The 21,704-nt window shown below is 38.0% G+C and overlaps 1 protein-coding gene across 1 annotated transcript in view; it reads left to right on the top strand.

Annotated features, from left to right (window-relative positions):
* The window catches only part of SUCLG2 (succinate-CoA ligase GDP-forming beta subunit), a 439,671-nt gene that overhangs the window by 291,361 nt on the left and 126,606 nt on the right, over positions 1-21,704 (top strand). The gene's annotated exons all lie outside the window — the stretch shown is intronic.

Below are 21,704 nucleotides of genomic sequence, written 5' to 3'. Positions count from 1 at the left end.
TTTTTTCATTTTCTTATTTTCAATCTTTCCATATTTGACTTTAGTTTGTCCATTGTAAAAAAAAAAAAAAAAAGCTAGATTTTGTGCTTTTTACCCATTTAAAAATCTCTATATTTTTTAAAATGAATTTGTTTTTATTTATTGTGATAACCAGTTCATTTGTATTTCTTTCTACAGCCTTATTTTTTGTCTTGCGTTTAAAAAAAAAAAAACTCTCTTTTTTTATTTCTCTTTTTCAATAAGTAGAGTTTGCTATATTCCATTTGTTTGTTTGTTTGTTTGTTTTTATGATACCTTATTGCTGAATGGTGAGCTGATGCTGTAGTAGAGTGAGACTTATGAGAACTTTGAGAGGGTAAATGAGATTTCATTTGGAAGGATGTGAATTGTTGGGAATCAGAGGACAAAATGTGGTAGGCAGAATTCTAAGATGGTTCCTAAGATTTCAATCTTCTGGAAATTCCCACCCTCTATAATCTTCCCCCATTAAGTATGGGTAGGACTGGCAAATATCATTGGAGAGCATTCCAGGAATTAAGTTACATTATATGGCAAAGGTTAAGGGACTTATGTTATTATGGTCTCTAATCAATTGACTTTAATCAAGAGGAAGCTTATCCTGGTTAGGACTTATCTAATCAGGTGAGCCCCACAAATGAAGGACTAAAAGTCAAAACAAGTCAGAGGAATTCTCCTCCTGACCTTGAGAGAGCATATAGTCATAGTGTGAACTGACTGTGGAAGTGACTACATGGTAAGGACCTGAGAACACCCTCTAGAAGCTGAGACAGGTCCTCAGCCAGTAGCTAGCAAGAGCAGTAGGATTTCAGTTAGGCAGTTGAGAGAATGTGAATTTTGCAAACAACTTGAGAGAGACTGGAAGTGATTTTTCCCTATTGAGTTCCAGATGAAGATGCAGCTCACCCAACATTCTTCAGACTAATGACCCCAAGCAGAGAGGACTCAGCTAACCTGTACCCAGAGTCCTGACCAATTAAAACTCTGATGTACTGAATGTATTTGTTTCAAGCTGCTAAACTTGTGATCATTTATTATACAGCTATAGAGAACATATACAGAGGGCATACAATGTACTCTTTAATTTTACTGGCAACTTTTGTTTTCTTTCCTGCATACTAACTGTTTAAAACAAAGGAAGTTTGTTTGTTTGTTTTATATTATATCTATCCTTTTTTTTTTTTTTTTTTTTTTTAGGGCCTCACCTGTGGGATATGGAAGTTCCCTGGCTAGGAGTTGAATAGGAGCTGCAGCTGCCAGCCTACGCCACAGCCACAGTAATGCCAGATCCAAGATGCAACTGTGACCTATGCCACAGCTCACAGCAATGCCAGATACTTTAACCCCCTGAGTGAGGCCAGGGATTGAACCCGCATCCTCATGGATACTAATCAGGTTTCTTTACCACTGAGCCACAATACGAACTTTCCTTTTTCTTATTTTAATTCACAGTTTAATTAACAAAACTGTTGTCTTCCCTTATCTTGTTTTCATCTACCCAGTGTTGTTTAATACAAACCCAAAATAGTTCATACTTCAGCTAGACTCTTAGTCTTTAGAATTAATGTCACTTTAAGGCTCCTGTGGTATCAGGGTTATTGGCTCAGTTTCTACTCATAGAGCTCTTTTTGTCCTCTTGTCTCCTGAGGCTTACAGCTTGCTGAAAGCTTTAGTTTCATGTAGTGATGTGCAACTTTTTTCCCCAGCTATCCTATCCCTCACTTCTAGCAGTGAAACTTACTCCAGATGCCTATCTTCTCTGCTATTCTTTTGGTCACTGTTAACATACAGCAGCCCAGTTCTTGGCAGCCACTGCCCATGGTCAGAAACAGAGTCCAATAGGCCTACAGTTTCACCTCCTTTTGTTACTTTGTATTTCTGTTCTATTTTCAGTTCAAGATACACTTATGCTGTTTTTGAGCTGGAGCTTTTTGATTATTTCTTTTGTTTTGTTTTTTCTATTCTTTTACATTCTGCCTGACATTTTTATTTGCTTAGAGCAGAAGGAATATGTCCATGCTTAAGTTTTATGTGCCTTCTTTCCTAGAGGTCCCTTGGACCTTTAGTCCTCACTACTATGCTTTAAACTAGATGTTTCTATTATCATTTTATCTATGAAGAAAGTAAGGCTCAATGACCTTAAGTAGTTTTATCGAGATCACAGAAATAGTACACTGAAAAGCTAAAATATGAATATAAATTTTTTTTTCTGGGGCATAAGATCCGAACTTCTGAATCTTGACAAGATGGAGCTATTGAAGATGCAAATAATATGGAAGTGAATACTGGACGTAGGAACACCATAGAGCCCAGGAGATGAGTAGCTCATGGGAAGGCTGGATCATAGCCTAAAAGAAGTACGTGTCTTCTGTGGAGACAGCAGATGTTGGGAAAAGAGAAGGGGGTGTTACAGAGAAATCCCAAAGAGAGAAAATGTTGGCTAAGTAACCTAGGTTGATATGTAAGTTGTTATTAAATTAGGAAGTGGCATTTTCTACTCAGAGAAGGTGGGGCCAGGGTTGGGCATATGTAAGGCGTAGATAGAAAACAATCACTGCAAGAGGTTTGATAAAAAAAAGTCTTGAAAGAGAATTCTGAATCTAATTAGATTTGGTAAATAACGGAAAGCAAAACAACAAATGTAAATATTTGTATCCAGGAAAAAGATTTTTTCCCAACCGTTTCTTCTCTTTAATGCCTTGGCAATTATTGATCAAGGCACTTTTTTTGTCAGGCTGGACATTGTTTCTATGGCCCTGTATATATTCATTGTATGTATTTTCAAAAAAGACTTATAATTACATATTTTTCTCTACTCTGTTTTTCTGTGATGTTTCATAATAACAAGAGCCAGGGTGACTACATCCCTGGTTTGATTCAGACATCCTTACTTTATTTCATTTGTCCCTATGTAGTTATTAATAGTACCCCCTATCATTCTCAAAAGCATCTGTATTTATATAATGAATTACATTTCTACCCTAATAATAACTATTATTCATGTTTATGTTTCAGATCTGTGCCCAACATTTGTGTGCTTAATCATATTTCATTGTCATATTTACCCCAGGACATAAAGTACATGACTATCCTCAGTATTAAAGTATTGGTTTAGCTATTGAATTTTTTTTTTTTTTTTGCTTTTTAGGACTACACCTGCGTCATATAGAAATTCTCAGGCTAGGGGTCAAATCAGAGCTACCACCGCTGGCCACAGCCACAGCCACAGCAATGCCAGATCTGAGCAGAGGCTGTGACCTACACCACAGCTCACGGCAATGCCAGATCCTTAACCCATTGAGCGAGGCCAGGGATTGAACTCGCATCCTCATGGATACTAGTTGGATTCATTTCCACTGCACCACATTGGGAACTCTAGTCATTGAATATTTGTTACATGCCACCATGTACCAGCTAATGTATTAAATGTGGGAGATAAAATTATGACATCACTGGAATTCCCTCATGTCACAGCAGGTTAAAGATCCAGCATTGTCACTGTTGTAGCTTGGGTTACTGTTGTGGTACAGGTTCAATCCCTAGTCTGGGAGCTTCCATATGCCTCAGGCAAAAAAAATTTTGAAGCCAATAGATAATATCCTTACTCTTATGCAGCTTGAATTGAGATTTAGAAAAATTGAGCTGCTTGATCAAGATCACACTATTTGCAAAACCTAGGATTTTAACCCAGTTCAGTCTGACATCAAAGTCTAAGTTTTAATCTCTACCCATTATGTTTTTAGTAATGATAAGTGCTTAAAATTACATACTATTGAATGGGTCAGGTAGCTACATAAATACCAAAAATATCAGCAGGTGTAAAATTTGGGTAGCAGATTAAAACATCTCACAACAGTATTTTATGGTGAAAACTTTTGATGCAGGGCTTTAATTTGAGCCTACTTTGCTATTTGGTCTAGTTATCATTTTATTAAAAGTTAATAAGGATTAAACTAAAAGGTTTCTTGTAAAAAGGATTGTAGCTGGCATGATGACTGCCTTCCACAGGCATTAGTAATCTTTGTATGAGATTTTTGTCAACATTGTTTTTTAAATTTTTCATGTAAAAACAAGTACATCCAATTTTCTATAGCATATAACATGCAGAAATAGCTCTTTATGGCTCTTTCATTTTACATAATTACCACTTTACAAATGATAAAAATTACGGCATTCAGAATATCTCATGAATATCTTTAAAATATTGACTGTAAGACACTGAACACAAAGAACATCATAAAGAAAAGAAAAACCTGACCCTTTTGATAGGTCATCTCTTAGTATCCATCGATTTTTTGAATCAGAAGAATGATAATATGGGGGGTGTTAATATTGGGCTATATATATAGAGGGCCCTTGGATGACTTTCAAAGGGAGTTCTGAAATAGAAAAATGGAAACTTGCGAAAAATGAGCATACTAGTCGAGAGCCCCACTATTCAGAGACTAACCAGTGGTAGAGCAACCATTGGTACACCAACCAATGCCTCCTAAAAGCATTTTAAAAAATGCTTTCCAAGTAGATAACAGAGTTTCTTTCTTCTAAGCTAAAGTAATTTTATGACTTTAGTGCTATTTATAATTATTCAGTGTGGATTTTTACTGTTATTTTCTTGCATTATTCCTCGAATTTACTAAAACAAATGAATGGCTAGAAAGAGTTCAAACTTAAAAGTATTGATAGGAAAAGTAAAGTGATTTACTTTTCAATATTTATTATAGCTTAAGATGAAGTTGTAAGCCTAAGGACTGAATATAGACTCTGAATCTGTGTTTGCTGGGACAAGCAAACTTACACATATTAGGAGATTACTCAGACAAACAAACCAGCAAAGTCACAGTGATGAACATCTGAAAGTTGAATTTTTTTGGACCACCAAATTTCTAGTTTTTTCTAATGATGCCATGATGTTTTTTATGCTTGTTATCTTCTTCAAAGTGTGTACTGGTAAAACTGTGTTTTCTAAGAAAAAGAAATGTGAAATAAGGTTTCAGCAAAAAAATTGATGAATTTTGTTGATGAAGTCAGAGTAGGGCATCATACAGAGGCACATATCATGGCAAAAATCAGCAGAGTTAATGACATACACTCTTGGGAGAGAGCATTGAGTGAACATTCAGCACAATTCCTTCCTCAAGGGACATGGATGGCCATTACATCATGCAAGTAGCATACCCTGAAGAATATAGAGTATGAGAGTGCAGGTTGGCAGGCGCTTTGCATTATAGCTGGATACCAGGCTAAGTATATGCATAGTGCATACTGTGAGAGAGAAGTGCTTAATGATTTTCTGTTCTCTTTAACAATGAGCATCCATTGTACAGAAGAGATATTTTATTTCATTGATTGCCATTGGAAAGATTCAAGGTAGAATAGAAAATGTATACTGTAGCCAATACCGAAAGAGCACCAACCACCTATGAAGCAGTGAAGGACTTTGAATTAAAAGGGTTGTGCCTGATTATCAATCCAACACTCTATTTGCAGAGAATAACTGGTAGTCACTAATATGTCTCTGAATCTTGATCTGGTATTGAAGAAATAGTAAATATGTATAATGTTTATATTTTATATTCATATATGACTATATAATATTTTATATAAATATGATATATTTTAAATAAATATATAACATAGTTTTGTATATATTCTCTATATATTGTATTTATATTTAAAACAAATAATATTAATTAATATATAATGTAATATATTAATATAATATTAATATTTATATTAAATACCAGTTCATGGCAATTGAATTTACCTCTTTATAGGGTATTTTGCATATGTAGCAGTTTCAATATTCTACTTTTCCACACTGCTGTTGAGGAAAAAATATGCTTAGATGAACTTTAAAATGAGAGGTGAGATTTAAAAACTCATTTTTTCATTACCAGTAAAGATTATTTCTGTGACTTCAGATAGTCTCTGAAGTGGCAGATTTTAGTGATTTGTTCAGAATCTGGAAAGTATGCACCTATTACTTTAAGGAAATAGTGTCATTATTTTTTAACATTGAAGATAAGACATCAAAATTCCTTAACAACAAATGTGATGAAAAATCTCAGTCTTTGCAAATTTAGTTATTTTCAAATGATTGTGGCCACCCCTCCCCACTTATCTATGAAGGAAACAATTGACATATTATGGAATATGCTTAAAAAACCTGTCCAGGAGAGGAGACAAGATGGCAGAAGAGTAGGGGGACATGCTCGCCCTCTCCCACAAACACAACATAAAAAGCACATCTACAGGATAAATGACTCGCATAGAATAGCAACCAATCGCTGGCAGAAGAACCTAAACTCCAATAATGGCAAGAAGTTCGTGACATTACTAGGTAAAACAAGAGAAAAGAGGAGAGTAAGAGAAGGTGAATCCAGCTGGATGGGGAACGGAGGAGGAGAAAGTGATCCCACACCCTGGAAAGTCACCTACTCGGAGGAAAGCTCAAACAAACCGGAGGAATCTCCAGATGCAGAGAAGAGTGTAGCAGTAAGTTGGAGTTCTGAAAAGCAGATTGAGAACCGAATGGACCATCTGAACTATGGGCACAGTCACCAAAAATTGAGACACCTGGGTGGGGGCTGGACAGCGAGTCCTCAGCTCCAGAGGTTAGTCCCCAGGAAAGGGCTGGGGGGTCGGGGCAGAGTGGAGACTGCTTGGGAGGTCTAGAAACTGGTCTGTCAAGTTTGACGGGGCAGAGACTGCCTGGGAGACTAGAAAACAAATCTGTTGCAGAGGAAGGGAACAATACTCTAGGGGTGGGGAAGTGGAAAGCCACATCAGAGGGAACCTGGGAGAAGAGCCTGGTCTGCGCCTGTGCTGGGGAGGGGAGAGAAGAAGGGGTGGGTCCCCATAGAATACTCCCCACACCACAGCAAGTTTACAGTCCCGCTAGCTAGCAGAAAGCTGTGCTTCCCAGTGCATCCCCTCCCCCACCTCCGCCACCCCTTATGCACTCGCTGGACCTGGGGCTGCCTGCCATCCAGGAGGGCTGGCCTCAACAATTGCCTGAAGCCTACCACCACAGGGGCTGTCCCTGCACAGGCCTGCTTGCGCTTTGGAGGGGCTACACCTCTGCAGAGCAGCGCCAAACACTACCAGCCCCCGAGAAAAGGCCTGCAGCCCAGAAAAGCTAAAACAAGCCTAGCCAGGCCATGAAAAGATCTGCCTAATTCTCTGACAGTCTTTCTGAGTTGGGCTGCCCTGGGGAGGAGCCTCTTGGGTTTTCAGCGGCCCTGCTTGCTGCCCAAGCCCTCACGGGGTGCCGAGCTCTAGCAGATCAGCTGCATAGGACTGCCAGCTCCAGGCAGGACCCCCTGCAGCCCAGAAAAACTGCAACAAGCCTGGCCGAGCCATGAAAAGATCTCAGACGGTTTTTCTGAGTCGGGCTGCCCTGGGGAGGAGCCTCTTGGGTTGGCAGCGGACCAGCTAGCCGCCAAAGCCCTCAGGGGGTGCTGCACTCTTGCAGAACAGCTGCAAAGGACCGCCAGCTCTCTGCAGGACCCCCTGCAGCCCAGAAAAGCTACAACAAGCTTGGCCAGACTGTGAAAAGATCCGCCTACATTCTCAGGCCGTCCTTCTGAGTTGGGCTACCCTAGGGAAGAGCCTCTTAGGTTCTCAGTGACCCAGATATCTGCTACAGCCCTCAGGGGGTGCTGCACTCCTGAGGAACAGCTGCCCAACACTGCCAAGAACCCCACAGCCTAAAAACACCAGAGCAAGCTCTGCATGACAAAGTGAAATCTGCTACCATCGTGGTGTGGACCTCCCAGTCCTGTCTACCCTCAGGAAGTCCTCCTTGCTTCAGAGAGACCCTGTTAGCCCCATCAACACTCCAGAAAAGCCACACTGCCTCAAAAAAGATTGACCAACAACGCCAGCCCTCAGGAAACATTCCATGGCAGTGACAAGGCAAACACTGCCCTGCCACGGACAGTACAACTCCACCAGGAAAAGAAAACAATAAGCAAAATGAAGAAGCTGAGAAACCACCCCCAGTCAAACCAACAGGAGAACTCACCTAAAACAGTCAACAATGAAACAGATCTCTGCAGTCTGACAGACCTGGAGTTCAAAAGAGAAATAGTGAAAATACTGAAGGAATTAAGAGAAGATATGAACAGTAATGCAGATACCCTCAGAAAGGAACTAGAAAATATAAGGAGGAACCAAGAAAAACTAGAACATTCATTTGCAGAGATACAAACTGAACTAAGGGCAGTAAAAACCAGAATGAATAATGCATAAGAACGAATCAGTGATATGGAAGCTAGAATAATGGAAATCTCCCAATCAGGTCAGCAGACAGAAAACCAAATCAAAAAACAGGAAAGCAATATAAGAGACCTATGGGATAATGTAAAGCAGGCCAATCTACGCATAATAGGAATTCCAGAAGGAGTAGAAAAAGATAAGGGCATGGAAAATATATTTGAAGAAATTATCAATGGAAACTTCCCAAATCTAAAGGATACTGGGTTCAAGATACAAGAAGCACAGAGGGCCCGAAACAAATTGAACCCAAATAGACCCACACCAAGACACATCATAATAAAAATGGCAAAAGTCAGTGATAAAGAGAGGATCCTAAAGGCAGAAAGAGAAAAGCAGAATGTTACCTACAAGGGAACCCCCATAAGATTATCAGCTGATTTCTCTACAGAAACACTACAGGCCAGGAGGGAATGGCAAGAGATATTTAAAGTGCTCAAAGGAAAAAATATGCAACCTAGAATACTCTATCCAGCAAGAATATCATTTGAAATAGAAGGGGAAATAAAAATTTTTTCCAGCAAACAAAAACTAAAAGAATACAGCAACACAAAACCCAGGTTAAAGGAAATATTGAAAGGGCTTCTCTAAACCAAAAAGAAAGGAAGGAAAGGGAAGAAAAAAGAAAAGAAAAATAAAAAAGAAGAAGAGGAAGAACTAGGACTGAGGAAACCGCAATCAGAGAGCAATCACTCAAATAAGCCAGCATACAGATTTAATCATGAACATGCTTCAAACAAAATAAAATTAAAAAGAAAAAAATAAAAGAGTCATAAAAATCATAAAATGTGGGCAAGGGATGTTAGGAAATAAATAACCCTTTTAGTTTGTTTGTATGTATGTTTCGCTTCTTAATTTTAATATAGTAATGAAGTGTTTGAACTTACAGGACCATCAGGCTAAAACACACAATCATAGGAAGGGATTAGCATACTTAAAAAACAGGGTAACCACAAGCTAAAACCAAATATTGCATTCGCAAAAAATGAAAAAAAAAATACACTCAAGCAGATAATAACAGGAGACCATCCAACCAAAAAAAAAAAAAAAAAAAAGGAAGTATGGAGAACCATAGAATTAACTGGAACACAAGGTTTAAAATTGCAATAAATAATCATCTATCAATTATCACCTTAAATGTCAATGGACTGAATGCCCCAATCAAAAGACACAGAGTGGCTGAGTGGATAAAAAGGCAAAAACCTTCAATATGCTGCCTACAAGAAACTCACCTTAGGACAAAAGATACATATATATTGAAAGTGAAAGGGTGGGGAAAAATATTTCACGCCAATAGACATGACAGAAAATCAGGAGTTGCAACACTCATATCAGACAAAATAGACTTTAAAGCAAAAGACATAAAGAAAGACAAAGAAGGACACTACTTAATGATTAAGGGATCCATCCAAGGAGAGGATGTTACTATCATGAACATATGTGCCCCAAATATAGGAGCACCCAGATACATACAACAAATATTAACAGACATAAAGGGAGATATTGATGAGAATACAATCATAGTAGGAGATCTTAATACCCCCCTCACATCAATGGACAGATCCTCTAGACAGAAAACCAATAAAGCAACAGAGATCCTAAAGGAAACAATAGAAAAGTTAGACTTCATTGATATCTTCCGGACACTACATCCAAAAAAAGCAGAATACACATTCTTCTCAAATGCTCATGGAACATTCTCAAGAATCGACCACATATTGGGACACAAAGTGAATCTCATAAATTTAGGAGCATAGAAATTATCTCAAGTATCTTCTCTGACCACAATGCCGTGAAATTAGAAATCAACCATGGGAAAAGCAAAGAGAAAAAACCTACTCCATGGAGACTAAACAACATGCTACTAAAAAACCAATGAGTCAATGAAGAAATCAAGAAGGAAATTAAAAAATACCTTGAAACAAATGATAATGAAGACACAACCTCTCCAAATCTATGGGATGCTGCGAAAGCAGTGCTCAGAGGGAAATTTATAGTGATACAGGCCTTTCTCAAAGAAGAAGAAAGATGCCAAATTGACAACTTAACCCTCCACCTAAATGAATTAGAAAAAGAAGAACAAAAAAGGCCTAAAGTCAGCAGAAGGAAGGAAATTATAAAGATCAAAGAAGAAATCAATAAAATAGAGACTCAAAAACAATAGAGAAAATTAATAAAACCAAGAGCTGGTTCTTTGAAAAGGTGAACAAAATTGACAAACCCCTGGCCAGACTCACTAAAAAGAGGAGAGAAAGAACCCAAATAACCAAAATTATAAATGAAAAAGGATAAATAGCAACGGATACAGCAGAAATACAAAAAACCATAAGAGAATACTATGAACAACTATACGGCAACAAGTTTGACAATCTGGAAGAAATGGACAATTTTCTAGAATCATACAGCCTGCCAAAACTGAATCAAGCAGAAACAGACCAACTGAACAGACCGATCACTAGAAATGAAATTGAAGAGGTCATAAAATCACTCCCTACAAATAGAAGTCCAGGACCAGATGGCTTCACAGGCGAATTCTATCAAACATATAAAGAGGAATTGGTGCCCATCCTCCTTAAACTCTTTCAAAAGGTTGAAGAAGAAGGAATACTCCCAAAGACATTCTATGATGCCACCATCACCCTCATTCCAAAACAAGACAAAGATAACACCAAAAAAGAAAACTATCAGCCAATATCATTGATGAATATAGATGCAAAAATTCTCAACAAAATCTTAGCCAACCGAATCCAACAACATACCAAAAAAATTATACACCATGACCAGGTTGGGTTCATCCCAGGTTCACAAGGATGGTTCAACATATGCAAATCAATCAGCATCATACAGCACATTAACAAAAAAAAAGTCAAAAATCATATGATCATCTCAATAGACGCAGAAAAAGCATTTGACAAAGTCCAACATCCATTCATGATCAAGACCCTCGCCAAAGTGGGTATAGAGGGAACATTCCTGAATATAATCAAAGCCATTTATGATAAACCCACAGCAAATATAATCCTCAATGGGGAAAAACTGAAAGCCTTCTCACTCAAATCTGGAACAAGACAGGGATGCCCACTCTCAGCACTGCTCTTCAACATAGTTTTGGAAGTCTTAGCCACAGCAATTAAACAAACAAAAGAAATAAAAGGCATCCATATAGGAAGAGAAGAGATCAAACTGTCACTGTATGCAGATGACATGATATTATACCTAGAAAACCCTAAGGACTCAACCCCAAAACTAATTGAACTGATTAATAAATTCAGCAATGTGGCAGGATATAAGATTAACATTCAGAAGTCAGTTGCATTTCTGTATACCAGCAATGAAATATTAGAAAAGGAATACAAAAATACAATACCTTTTAAAATTGCACCTCACAAAATCAAATACCTCGGAATACACCTGACCAAAGAGGTAAAGGACCTATATGCCGAGAACTATAAAACTTTAATCAAAGAAATCAAAGAAGTAAAGAAATGGAAAGATATTCCATGTTCCTAGATTGGAAAAATCAATATTGTAAAAATAGCCATACTACCCAAAGCAATCTACAGATTCAATGCAATCCCTATCAAATTACCCATGACATTTTTCACAGAACTAGAACAAACAATCCAAACATTTATATGGAACCACAAAAGACCCAGAATCGCCAAAGCAATCCTGAGAAACAAAAACCAAGCAGGAGGCATAACTCTCCCAGACTTCAAGAAATACTACAAAGCCACAGTCATCAAAACAGTGTGGTACTGGTATCAAAACAGACAGACAGACCAATGGAACAGAACAGAGAATCCGGAAATAAACCCTGACACCTATGGTCAATTAATCTTTGACAAGGGAGGCAAGAACATAAAATGGGAAAAGGAAAGTCTATTCAGCAAGCATTGCTGGGAAACCTGGACAGCTGCATGCAAAGCAATGAAACTAGAACACACCCTCACACCATGCACAAAAATAAACTCCAAATGGCTGAAAGACTTAAATATACGACAGGACACCATCAAACTCCTAGAAGAAAACATAGGCAAAACACTCTCTGACATCAACATCATGAATATTTTCTCAGGTCAGTCTCCCAAAGCAATAGAAATTAGAGCAAAAATAAACCCATGGCACCTCATCAAACTGAAAAGCTTTTGCACAGCAAAGGAAACCGAAAAGAAAACAAAAAGACAACTTACAGAATGGGAGAAAATAGTTTCAAATGATGCAACCAACAAGGGCTTAATCTCTAGAATATATAAGCAACTTATACAACTCAACAGCAAAAAAACCAATCAACCAATGGAAAAATGGGCAAAAGACCTGAATAGACATTTCTCCAAAGAAGATATACAGATGGCCAACAAACACATGAAAAAATGCTCAACATCGCTGATTATAAGAGAAATGCAAATCAAAACTACCATGAGATACCACCTCACACCAGTCAGAATGGCCATCATTAATAACTCCACAAATAACAAGTGCTGGAGGGGCTGTGGAGAAAAGGGAACCCTCCTGCACTGTTGGTGGGAATGTAAACTGGTACAGCCACTATGGAGAACAGTTTGGAGATACCTTAGAAATCTATACATAGAACTTCCATATGACCCTGCAATCCCACTCTTGGGCATCTATCCGGACAAAACTCTACTTAAAAGAGACACGTGCACCCGCATGTTCATTGCAGCACTATTCACAATAGCCAGGACATGGAAACAACCCAAATGTCCATGGACAGATGCTTGGATTCAGAAGAGGTGGTATATATACAGAATGGAATACTACTCAGCCATCAAAAAGAATGACATAATGCCATTTGCAGCAACATGGATGGAACTAGAGAATCTCATCCTGAGTGAAATGAGCCAGAAAGACAAAGACAAATACCATATGATATCACTTATAACTGGAATCTAATGTACTGCACAAATGAACATCTCCTCAGAAAAGAAAATCATGGACTTGGAGAAAAGACTTGTGGTTGCCTGATGGGAGGGGGAGGGAGTGGGAGGGATCGGGAGCTTGGGCTTGTCAGACACAACTTAGAATAGAATTACAAGGAGATCCTGCTGAATAGTATTGAGAACTTTCTCTAGATACTCATGTTGCAACAGAACAAAGGGTGGGGAAAAAAATGTAATTGTAATGTATACATGTAAGGATAACTTGATCCCCTTGCTGTACAGTGGGAAAATAAAAAAAAAGAATAAATAAATAAATAAATTAGCTTAACAAAACAAAACAAAACAAAAAAAACCTGTCCAAAGCTGCAACAGGTAAAAGGAAAATAGTTGCTCAGGATGAAGACAACCCTAGTACATTGAGTTCCCATTTGCTGTGATCCTTCTAGTTAAACATTCTTTCTTCCAGCCTTCAAGTGTGGTATGTTTTATTACTATCATGTTCGGTATCAGATTGTGAGCTGGCCTGGTCTTCACTGAGAAATTTTCCCATTATCTGGGTCTGTATTGGCCTGGATGTTATTTTATAGAAATAAAGGATATAAAAATGAACTGAGTGCAGAGGATATATAATAATGTTACTATAGGCTATATATACCTTAACTTCCCCTATGATATTAGCTTAGCGTATTACAAAAATATTTGTCACTAATATTTAACTTTATTATCATTAAATAGTAAATGCTGTTGCTTTCTTACATATTTTAATTTACTAAATGTGGTGATATGAATGCCTGAAAAATCGATTAGTTATTTTATGCATACCATAATTTGATGAAAAAATGGTCTATGTCTTAAGGGATAAAATGAGCCTAAGTCTGTTGGGTGAAAAGCAGATATAAATAAAAGGGAAGCATTGGAGTTCTGTTGTAGCTCGGCAGGTTAAGAACACAACACAGTGTCTGTGAGGATGTGGGTTTAATTCCTGGCCTCACTAAGTAGGTTAAGGATCTGGTGTTGCTGCAAACTGCAGCTTAGGTCACAAATGTGGCTCCAGTCTGGTGTTGCTGTTGTGGTGGCCGTGGCATAGGCTGACAGCTGCAGTTCTGATTTGACCCCTAGCAGAGGCTTCCATATCCCACAGATGCAGCTGTAAAAAGAAAAAAAAAAAAAAGTGAAGCACAAATTAAAGAGAAATCCAAGGAAACACCTAATATATCAAGGGTGCTAAACTATTACTTCAAAGAATCAAGTTCCCAAATGGTTATTCCATGAAAATGATTTTGGAGTTCCCGACATGGCGCAGTGGTTAACGAATCCAACTAAGAACCATGAGGTTGCGGGTTCAATCCCTGGCCTCGCTCATTGGGTTAACGATCCGGCGTTGCCATGAGCTGTGGTGTAGGTCACAGACGCGGGTCGGATCCTGCATTGCTGTGGCTCTGGCGTAGGCTGGCAGCTACAGCTCCGCTTCGACCCCTAGCCTGGGAACCTCCATATGCCGCGGAAGCTGCCCAAGAAATAGCCAAAAGAAAAAAAAAAAAAAAAGAAAGAAAGAAAAGAAAATGATTTTACCTTGTTTTTCTTTTTTCCTTTTATTTATTTATTTATTTTTCCTACTGTACAGCATGGTGAACCAGTTACACATGCATGTGTACATTCTTTTTTCGCACATTATCATGCTCCATCATAAGTGACTAGACATAGTTCCCAGTGCTACACAGCAGGATCTCATTTCTAAATTTTGACCATCACCTTCAGTAAGAAAAATGTTATATCTCATCCATCCAATACACATATATCTCTTTCTTAGTCATCTTTGGCCAGGTTATGCTATGGTAACTAAAAACTCAATCTCTGTGGTTTTAAAACACAGATTTCTTCCTCATTGTGTTACTTATCAGCTGTGGGTTCCCAGTTGTTCTATTCTACACTGTAGCTCTCTCTCCCAGGCCTTGGAAGGCTGCAACTCTGCTCCAAGTAACTCGCCATTCCAGGACTCCAGGTAAAGGAACAGCCCCAACCCGAGATGTGTTCATAGCAGAGGGAAAGAGTAAAGCCCTGAGCCCAATTTCATAATTGATCTGAAGGCTACTGCTGAGACTCAGCAGTATCTCACATGCTTATGTAGATTTCCTCAGCTTACAGTAGGGTCAAGTCCTGGTAAACCCTCATAAGTGGTGAGTATATTTAACACACCTAACCTAGCACACATAGTAGCCTAGCCTAGCCTACCTTAAATGTGCTCAGAACACTTACATTAGCCTACAGTTGGGCAAGATTACCTAATGCAAACTATATTTTCATAACAAAATGTTATATATCTCATGTAATTTATTGAATGCTGCACCCAGAAGGGAAAACAGAATGGTTGGGTACAGAATGGTTGTATATGTATTTGTTGTCCCCATTGATTGTGTGGCTGACCAGGAGCTGTGGTGCCTTCTGCCGTCCAACGTCACTGAGGAGTACCCATTGCATATCACTAGCCTGGCAAAAGATCAAGTCAGAATTCGAAGTACAGTTTCTATTGAATGATAGTGCTCTCACATCTCCCCAGAGTCAAAAAATTTTAAGTCAGAACACTGCAGGTCAGGGATGCTCTATTCCATTGACTCTGCTAAATCCCATGGCCACTCCCAAATAACAAAGCAGTAGAGAGTCCTGCAAGTCAACTGGTAACCGGAAAGGATGAATGAGGCTTCAAAAAGGAAACAGACAGAGGGGAGGAGGGAAATATTGTAGAAAATAATACAGTCCACTTTATTTGTATTATATATGAGTAGCTATGTAACTGAACCAAAATTTCACAAAATAATAACCCTCACTATACTTAATATAATCTAATTATGTTTCTCTTTTTTTTAATGCTGGTTGCAACTCACTAAACTGAATATTTGACTCACTAATGGGTTACTGCTGGCATTTTCAAGATACTATTCTAATAGCTTAAGCAAGTTCTTGCAGTTTTTAGAGTGTCACAACTGGAAAGTGAACAGGTCCTTGATTATGAGACAAGCCCATCTTTCTTTATTCTGAATTTAAGGATATGTGTTAGAAAGGCAGGACTCTAGGGCAAGGTGTTGGAGAGCTTAGTCCTGGCTCAGCCACTGGCTGGCTGTATGGCTCATTCATATTTCTAATCCTCAGTTTCTCCAATCTGTACAGTGTGGATAATGGCAGCTGCTTAGCCTATCTCAGGTAATAAAGGACATTTACTTGCTTCCTGGCACTGTTCTAAGCACCTTACACATACTAACTCATTTAACTCCCACAACAGCTCTCTAGATAGCTACTACTGATTTCCTCACTTTACAGAAAAATAAACTGAGACACAGAGAGGTCGTTAATTATTTTTAAGTGGTGGATCCAAGATGCAGAGCTCTGCAGACTGGCTTTGTGACCATTGTGCTAGTTAGCTTCTATTGTGGAAAATAACTCTTGCAGTGTGTGAAACCACCACCTTTAAAACTCCTGTGTCTTATTGTTCATTCTCTGGGAAATTAATGGTCTAGTTTTGACTTTTCAAAGTGTTCCTGGTGAACATCGCACATCCACTAAGACTGAAATTGGCAACAATTCTGATAACAGATGTCTTGGTTCCAAGTCAGAGATGCAAAGCCAGATGTAGCTTCCTATTTACTTCTGGCATACCCGCTGGTCTGTTGAGTCTCTCTCCTGAGGCAAAGTGAGAACCAGTTAAGTCAGGCTCAGTGAGCATGACTGTCCATTTACCTAATAACAATAAAAACTACAATCGCTGTACATGGACCCCAAATGTTAGATTATTAAAATTCAACCTCATTCAGCCTTGGTATATTAATTTTGCTAGACATACAAATAAATGAGGGTCGTCATCTGTCCTGTAGGTTTATATTCCTGATCTCCAAAATGTAATCACTTTCTGGATTGCTTTTTAAAAGGCTTGTTTACAGTGACATCCAGTCTTGCTACAGTGAGGCCAGTCTTCCAGGAAAAACTGAAAAACACCAGATTTGTGTTAAATTTCTTTTTCTTCTTTTTTTTAAAGAATCAATTTTGTCAGATTGAAGACAAAGCATTTGAGAAAATACCTTGTAATGAGAGAACATATGAAGACTCGACTATAAGGAAACTTCCTGTTTCTGAGAAACAATTCTGAGGAAGAAAACTTCTTGTATCCATATATAATTTTCACCTTATATTTATTTTGGGGCCCATTTATGGCTAAATGTGTCAGTGTCTATAAGCCCGTCTAATAGAGGAATACTTGGCAATCGTATGTAAAATTTGCTTTTTAAAAGAAACTGATAAAATATTCAGTATTTACCAAAGCTATCAAAATATTAGTGCCGTCATTGGCATTGATATCATTTTTTTTTAATAGCTGTACTCAAGGAATATAGAATTTCCCAGGCCTATGGAACTCCAGCATTGATATTCTAATCTAGGAGAATTAGGGCCTATCAAAATCTTAAATAACTTGGTATTTTTTTAATATTATGTTTTAAAATCAGCTTTGCAGTATGATTTACATACATTAAAAGTGCAAATGATGAGTTTTGACAAATGTATACAGTAATGTAACCACCACCACATTCAAGACATAGAACATTTCCATTGCCTCAAAAATCCCCCTTGGGCCCCATTATAGACAATCCCCTCTCCATAGTCCTGGCCCTCGAGGATGACTGATCTGCTTATTGTTATTATAATTTTGTCTTTTCTAGAATTTTGTATAAATGGAATGATACTCTTTAAAAATTGTTAACTTTAGTGAACTATAATTCATATACCATATTACTCACCCATTTAAAATGTACAATTCAATGTTTGTTTGTTTGTTTCAGTATGTCCAGAGACATGTACCACAATTATCACAGTCAACTTAAAATTTTCATCACCTTTATATATATATTTTTTTTGTCTTTTTTTTTAGGGCTGTACCCGGCATATGGAGGTTCCCAGGCTAGGGGTCAAATCAGAGCTGCAGCCACCAGCCCATGCCAGAGCCACAGCAACACCAAATCCGAGCCGCGTCTGTGACCTACACCACAGCTCATGACAACTCGGGATCCTTAACCCACTGAACGAGGCCAGGGAGAGAACCTGCAACCTCATGGTTCCTAGTCAGATTAGTTTCCTCTGTGCCATAATGGGAACTCAAAATTTTCATCACCTTTAAAAGAAACTGCTCCGTTCTATTTCTCCATTCCTCCAGTCTGAAGCAACTGCTTATCTACATTCTGTCTATAGAAAGAACAGATTTCCCTCTTCTGTATACTTCATAGTAATGGAATCATGTACCATAGTCTTTTGCGCTGCCTTCTTTCACTTATCACAATACTATAGCATGCATCAATATTTTATTTCTTTCTGTGGCTGAATAAGTTTCCATCCTATAGATAAATCACATTTTGTTTATCCATTCACCAGTTGATGGATGCTTGGGTTGTTTTCCTTTAGCTACTATGAATTTACAACTATGAACATTCATGTGCAAGTTTTCATGTGGATATTTGTTTTCAATTGCCCCAGTAGAGTGGAATTGCTGAGTCATATGATAACTCTGTGTTTATTTGAGAAAACACCAGTCAGTTTTACAAAGCATCTGCACCATTTTACATTCTGGCCTTCAGTATATTTTCTCCATATACATTCAACACCTGGTATTATCTGACTTTTTCATTCTAACCAGCTTAGTGTACAGTCTTTGGTAACTAATTCAGTCTTCTCAATTGTTAGAGGTGTATTACACTGATGTTTCACCTTGAGTGTGTTTTGGTAGTTTGTATCTTTCTAAGAATTTATGCATTTCATCTAAATTATTTAATTTGTTAGCACACAGTTGTTTGTGGCATTACTTTATAATCATTTTTATTTCTATAATATATCCTTATTTTCTTATTTTTTATTTCATTTTATTTTTGTCTTTTAAGGCAGCATCCACAGCATATGGAAGTTCCCAGGCTAGGGGTCTAATCGGACTTGTAGCTGCTGGCCTGTGCCAGAGCCACAGCAATGCCAGACCTGAGCCACATCTTCGACCTATGCCACAGCTCACGGCAACGCTGGATCCTTAACCCACTGAGAGAGGCCAGGGATTGAACCCTCAACCTCATGGTTCTAGTCGGATTGTTTCTACTGCGCCGCAATGGGAACTCCATATAATGTCTCCTTATTTCTTACTCCAGTTATTTGCCTCTTTTTTTTATTTGTGGTCAATCTAGCTAAAGGATTGTAAATTTTGTTCATCTTTTCAAAGAACCATTTTTTTGGGTTTTTTTCTATTATTTTCATATTCTCTCTTTTACCAATTCATGGTTTAATCTTTATTATTTCCTTCCTTCTTTTTTCTTTAGATGAGATCAGCCCTGTCCAGCGTGGTAGTCTTACTTTAGATTAGTTTGCGCTTCTTTTTCAAGTGTTTTAAGGTGATTGATTTGAAATTGTTCTTTTTTTTATTTTTTTTTGCGTTTTAGGGCCGCACCCTTGGCATATGGAGGTTCCAGGCTAGGGTCTAATCAGACTACAGCTGCTGGCCTACACCACAGCCATATCAGCAACCTACACCATGGCTCAAGGCAACACTGGATCCTTAACCCACTGAGTGAGGCCAGGGATCAAACCCAGAATCTTGTGGTTCTAGTCGGATTTGTTTCCGCTGAGCCATGATGGGAACTCCCATTCTTCTTTCTTTCTTTTTTTTTTTTTTTTGTCTTTTTGCTTTTTCTAGGGTCGCTCCCGTGGCATATGGAGATTCCCAGGCTAGGAGTCTAATCGGAGTTGTAGCCACCGACCTGTGCCAGAGCCACAGCAATTGGGGATCTGAGCCGCAAATGCAACCTACACCACAGCTCACGGCAACACTGGATCCTTAACTTACTGAATAAGGCCAGGGATTGAACCCACAACCTCATGGTTCTAGTCAGATTTGTTAACCACTGTGCCACAGCAGGAACTCCCGGTTCTTCTTTCTTAATAAAGGAATTTATACCTATAAGTTTTATTCTATGCACTGCTTTAGCAGCATCACATACGTTTTGGTAGGTTGTGTATTTATCACTTATCTTAAAGTATTTTCCATTTTCTCTTTTGATTTATTCTTTGATTCACTGGTTACTTTTGAGTGTTTTAATTTCCACATATTTAATTCTTTTTCCTGCTATTGATTTCTAATTTTATTTCATTATGGTCAGAGAACATATTTTGTATTATTTCTATCCTTTAAAATATATTGAGTTTTTTTTTTTTTTTTAATATGGCTAGCCAACTGAACATAATGAAAATAGGGGTTTTTTTTGTTTGTTTCTGGCTTCTTTTATTTTGCATAATGCTTTGGGATTCATCCATGGTGTTGCATTCATAGTAGTTCTGTTCATATTGCTGAATAATACTCTGCTGTGTAGGTATGTCACAATTTTTTATTCATTATTTAGTTGATTTATATTTGCTTTGTATCCAGGTATTGAATATGATGAATAAATCTAATGTGAGCACTTGCACACAAAACTTTGTATGAAAATATATTTTTATTTCTCTTGGGAAAATACTCAAAAGAGAGATTCCTAGATTGTAGGAAGTATGTATATTTAATTTTATGAGATACTGCCAAACTCTTTTTCTAACTGCTTATATCATTTGTATTCCTTCTATTAAACATATGAGATTCCAGCTCAACATCCTTTCCAAAACTTGTATTGTTAGTTTTTTTTTTTTTTCAACATATGGAAGTTCCCATGCTAGGGTCTAATCAAAGCTGCAGCTGCCAGCCTACACCACAGCCACAGCAATGCCAAATCTGAGCTGCATCTGCAGTCTCCACCATAGCTCATGGCAACACCGAATACTTAACCCACTGAGTAAGGCCAGGGATCAAATCCTCATCCTCACAGATACTAGTCAGATTCCTTACCACTAAGCTATAATGGGAAGTCCTGTTAGTCATTTTAATTTAACCATTCTAGTTGATATAATGGTATTGAATCTAATGGTATCTAATTGTGTATTTAATTTGAATTTCCCGAATTAATGATGATGTTGATTATCATTTCATGTACTTATATACTCAGTGTATCTTCTTAGGTTAAGTGTTAAAATCTTTTCCCCATTGTTTTAAATTTTATTTTTCATAATTTTATTAACACATTGTGAGATTTTGGTTTCTTTGTTTTGATTTGGTGTTGTTTGTTTTTTTTTCTTTTTAGGGTTGCACCCGTAGCATATGGAATTTCCCAGGCTGGGGTCAAATCAGAGCTACAGCTGCCAGCCTATGCCACAGCCACAGCAATGTAAGATCTGAGCTGCATCTGTGACCTATACCACAACTCACAGCAATACCAGCAATACTAGATCCTTAGCCCACTGAGCAAGGCCAGGATCAAACCCACATCCTCATGGATCCTAGTCAGGTTCATGACTGGTGAGCCACATGGGAATTCCATTGTGAGAGCTTTTATGTATCCTAGATAAAATTATTTTTGTCAGATAATGTTTTGCAAGTATTTCCCCCATCTTTGACTTTCTCTTCAT

The sequence above is a fragment of the Sus scrofa genome, chromosome 13 (genome assembly GCF_000003025.6).
Source record: "Sus scrofa isolate TJ Tabasco breed Duroc chromosome 13, Sscrofa11.1, whole genome shotgun sequence".
Taxonomy (NCBI): Eukaryota; Metazoa; Chordata; class Mammalia; order Artiodactyla; family Suidae; genus Sus; species Sus scrofa.
This window is presented reverse-complemented; position numbering and strand designations above follow the sequence as displayed.